This window comes from Penaeus chinensis, chromosome 5 (assembly GCF_019202785.1).
Source record: "Penaeus chinensis breed Huanghai No. 1 chromosome 5, ASM1920278v2, whole genome shotgun sequence".
In the NCBI taxonomy this organism is placed as follows: Eukaryota; Metazoa; Arthropoda; class Malacostraca; order Decapoda; family Penaeidae; genus Penaeus; species Penaeus chinensis.
In genome coordinates, this window is record NC_061823.1 from 20,749,609 (window position 1) to 20,754,608 (window position 5,000).

Sequence of the window (5,000 nt, forward strand, 5' to 3'; positions counted from 1 at the left end):
ACCATATGCTGCATCAGTCTCTACACCACCTTCAACACCAGCTGCAGCACCAACTCTAGCACCATCTGCTGCACGAGCTACAGCACCAGCTTCAGTATCAGTTGCAGCATCAGCTGCAGCTCAGCCCTCTCTGCAGCAGGACAAACAAGAGTCCAACGGGGAAATCAAAGAACTACTGCAAATGCTACTTCGACAGATGGAGCAGATGATGTTCATGATGCAGCAACAAATGGCTCAGCAATCTCAACTTCAGGAAAGGATGTTCTCGTTCCTCCTCAATCAACAACAACATCACCCTGTAGTGGGCCTTGGAAATGGTCAAGTAATCAATGTCTCCAGTTAATCACTTGAGATTTATTACCTGGAACATAAACAGTTTGCAGAAACGCAAGGCAACTCTCTCCCAGTACCTTCACTCCGAAAATGTGTGTTGCCTTCAGGAAGTCAGATCTAGTGCTCGTTATGCAAAAATTGCGGGATACACATACTATGACAGACCAAATATTGCTAACCCTCTACGAGAGGGCTTGGCATTTACTTAAAGAACTCAATTCCATCGAAAGGGATTGATGAGAATAGTGACAACTCCTGTGTTGAATATCTTAGTATTAAAATATTTCTAGACGGTAAAACTATCACCATCATTAATGTATATAATCCACATGATAGTGAGGTGGTACCGAAACCTCCTGACTGCATGATACATACTGATACTGTCTTATTGTGTGGGGATTTTAATGCTCGCCATCCTCTCTTGGGCTCCGAGGGAAGGACCATTGGAAAAAACGGTAAGGCTTATTATGACTATCTCCAAAATACTAGTGACCCCATACACTTATTATGCCCCATCGAAAAAACTCATTATTTAGGAGGGAAATTGGACTATATAGCTCTATACAATCAGCACACACTACCAAGTACTGCGAAAGTCATCCCATTCTTAGTTAGTGATCACTGGGCATTAGGTATAACCCTCCCTTTTTGCAAAAGAACCCCACCCCAGCCGCGCCTTAGATACCACCTTGCTGCTAAATATCAAGATGAATTTATTGAAAGAATTGCCCGCTGGTATGAAGACCTTACTCCTACCAGCCTGGATCACTTTAATGAAACTCTCTGTCAGCAAGTTGGCAATATCATTACTCAAATACAGCCCAAAAGCCCTGCCAAGCACAGATCTTTATCCTCCAGAGGTAGACATGCACAACAACTGAACAAAGACCCTGAGATAAAACTGCTTAGGAGGCTCATACGATCTACAGTAAGTCAGCTACGACACTTGGGGAAAAATCCTTACTTAGTTAGGGATCTTGTGTTTTTTAGTAAAAAGATCAGTGAGATAATAACACGGAAATGGGAGGAATTTGTTTTATGCCTGGGCAGAATCAATTGACTCCATGACAACCATGAGTAATGTATGGAAGGAAATCAGCAAGATTAAAGGCAATACATGCAGTATAACACCCCACCCACATCCAGAAAGGGTAGCCTCATCTCTCCTCAATAAATGGTGTGAGGATTCTTCTCTTGATAGTCTTCCGTTATCCATACGCAGGTGCTCCCTTAAATTAGGCCATGAAAACGAAATTGACTATCAGTGCCACCTCTTAGATGAGGCTGATGCACCATTTACAAGGGGGGGAACTCCTTGCAGCCATTAAGACTGGGGATGGTGGAATCACTTACGACATCATCCGACTTCTTGCAAAGGTACAGGTTAAGGGAAGAAATCCTCTTCTTGATCTCTTCAACTTAACTTACATGGCAGGCATCTTGCCTACCATCATTCCCATTCCAAAACCAGGACGGCCAGATGAATATAGGCCGATTGCTCTGATGTCCTGCCTGTCTAAAACCTGTGAAAGAATTCTCCTTACTCGTTTACTCCACCAGATCAAAGACGTGATCCATCCATCTGTCTTTGGCTTTCAAAAAGGGAGAGGAACACAAATGTGTCTAGCACAGTACCTAAATGGACGTAATGCACAGTCTTCTTACTTCATAGATTTTAAGGGAGCATTCGACAGAGACTCCCCTACTGCAATCCTCCATGAACTAACTATTTTAGGAGTTAAGGACAAGCTTTTGTTATGGATAAAGGATTATCTATCTTTGAAAAGAGCAAGTGTGGTATCAAGGCAACTATAGTGCTAATGGCGAATTAGGCACTCCACAAGGGGGAGTATTGTCCCCTACACTGTTTAATATACTTATGCACTCTCTTTGCAAGCTCACCGATGAATTAGGAGACCTATGCAGCATCACATCCTATGCTGATGGCATTCTTATTCAGGTATTTGATAGGCGGGAATATGTTTTACAGAGGTTCGGCAAAAAGTGTGCCTCCCTTGGTCTCATAATCAACCCAATCAAAACTAAGCATATTTCCAGATCTCGTAAACTGCCTTACATTCCAAAGTTAGGTGGACAATCTATTGCAAGAACTGACACCTACAAATATCTTGGTGTTATGGTGACTGCTCCCCACCTTATGTCCCACAACTCACGCTTTGCCAAGGATATTGTTCAAAACATCAAGGAACGTTGCCTTGAGCGTTTAAGACCATTGCAATACATAAGTAACAGATATGTAGGTGCCTCCCTGAGAGTCCTAGGGTTGATGTATATCTCCCTTGTCAGGTCCATGATAGACTATGCATGCCCAGTTCTTAGTATGCTGCCACCGAGTGCCCTCAAACCCCTTGAAGTTTTACAGAACAAGGCCATGAGAATTATACTTGGATGCCCAATGACTGCTAAAGTTCTCGTCATGAGGAAAGAGTTAGACCTCCCTTCTATTCACAGTCGTGTCATCCAAGTTAACACCATACTTGGCATCAGACTCCTGCAGCTTCAGCCTAGACCACAAATCTCCAATATCCTATCAAATGAGATAAATTATAGAGTTAGGTATGCCAGACCTCGATACTCCAATCTCATACAGTCCAACTTAGAATGGAAAACTAAAACTGCTCATACTATCATGTTCTTCAATGTATGGAACAACGAAACTATTAATATTCCAGATACAGTAATTGCTGTTCCTTGGCACAGAACTCATGTACATGCTTATATTGATAAACTAATAGGGTCTAAATCTTTGGCTTCAAAAATGGAACTAAAAGCTCACTACTTGAAATATATAGATGGCATTCTACATTCCTCTCATGGTACGCCCCCACTTGCAATCTACTGTGATGCCTCCACTGATCCTCATGGAGCAACAGGGATTGGTGTGCTAATTCCTGATATAGATTTTGAAGAAAGTGTGTGCATTTCCAACTGGACAAGCACAACTGATGCCGAATCAGTAGCTATACATCATGCCATTAAGAAAGGTGACACCTGGCTGTCTTTACAGACAGTCAAGGCGCTCTCCACAGGCTTACTGCATTTAATACAGAAAACATGATAACTAGGAATATCCTTCACCAAATTTCCAAACTATCAGAACGGGGTACTCAAGTGTCACTATACTGGATACCCTCTCATATAGGAATATCACTATGTGACAGGGTTGATAAATTAGCCAGGTTAGCACTCCCATGAAGATCCATATTATGTAATACCACTATCTCTCAATCAAATGAAAAAACGAGTTATCAACTGTCTTAGAGATTATGAGGGTCAGGTATGGACCACTGAAAAGATGAAAAAAGACGGACATAGTACTATCTGGCATTACGAGAGTATTGCTGGGACATCAAATTTAGACAAACCCTATAAAATCTATCACGGACTGTCTAGGAGACAACAGGTTACATTAACTAGGCTACGCATAGGATATCAGTACACTATGCAATATGTACAGGATGCAGTTTTGGATGCAAAACCTTTTTCATATCACCACTGCAAACTGTTCAAGGCACCCAAGTCGCATAATTTCAATCATTACTTACTCTGTTGCATAAAGACTGCATCCTATCGATCAAGTAGTACTGTTCACAGATTAGCACTTGTTGATTATATTAACTTTATTATAGACACTGGTCTTGTCTTTGACATGATTAGTGATATAAACGGTTTTTTACCAGCCATATTTTAATACAGTGATAATAGCACAGCCCCTCAGGCATGTATGTAACACTAATGTTTGACTGATGGCCCTCTACAAAAATAGAAGCACAGCCAGTTTGGATAGATGCTTTGGTATCTTACCCTGGCTTTTTGCAGGGCATGTACACTGCTCTGTAAATAAATGTTATCAAATCAAATCTCCCTCCCACTCTCTCTCTCTCTCTCTCTCTCTCTCTCTCTCTCTCTCTCTCTCTCTCTCTCTCTCTCTCTCTCTCTCTCTCTCTCTCTCTCTCTCTTCTCTCTTTCTCTATTTCTCTATTTCTCCATTTCTCTCTCTCTCTCTCTCTCTTTATCTTTCTCTTTCTCTCTCTCTCTCTCTCTCTCTCTCTCTCTCTCTCTCTCTCTCTCTCTCTCTCTCTCTCTCTCTCCCTCCCTCCCTCCCTCCCTCCCTCCCTCCCTCCCTCCCTCTCTCTCTCTCTCTCTCTCTCTCTCTCTCTCTCTCTCTCTCTCTCTCCCTTCCCTCTTTCCCCCTTCCTCTCTCCTTTTCTCCTTCTCTCATTTTCTCCCTCTCTCCCCACTTACCCTGTCTACTTTTCTTGCTTTTGCCCTTTCTCTCTCTCCTTTTCTCCTTCTCTCATTTTGTCCCTCTCTCCCCACTTACCCTGTCTACTTTTCTTGCTTTTGCCCTTTCTCTCTCTCCTCCTCCTCCCGCTCTTTCGTATGGTTTATGGTCTGCAGAGTCAACATAACACTGATTTAGTTTGAGAGTTCAGTTTATTTATGCTATCTATTTGATGGCATAAAAGATGCACTTGAAAATTGCCTAAAAGTAACACCCTGATTCTTCTATGTTAAGGTTTGGACTCACTTTTTTTCTGAATGTATCCTTTAGAAATGGGGTATTTAATGTGCCTAAGAATCCTATGTGCCATCAGATACAGTAGTACACATGATAGGAGGAAGTGATAAGGATAGAATGCCAA

General features: G+C 42.0%; 1 protein-coding gene across 3 annotated transcripts in view; it reads left to right on the plus strand.

The window, feature by feature from the left end:
• LOC125026001 overlaps window positions 1-5,000 on the plus strand; it is a 33,128-nt gene that overhangs the window by 21,834 nt on the left and 6,294 nt on the right. The window lies entirely within an intron of this gene.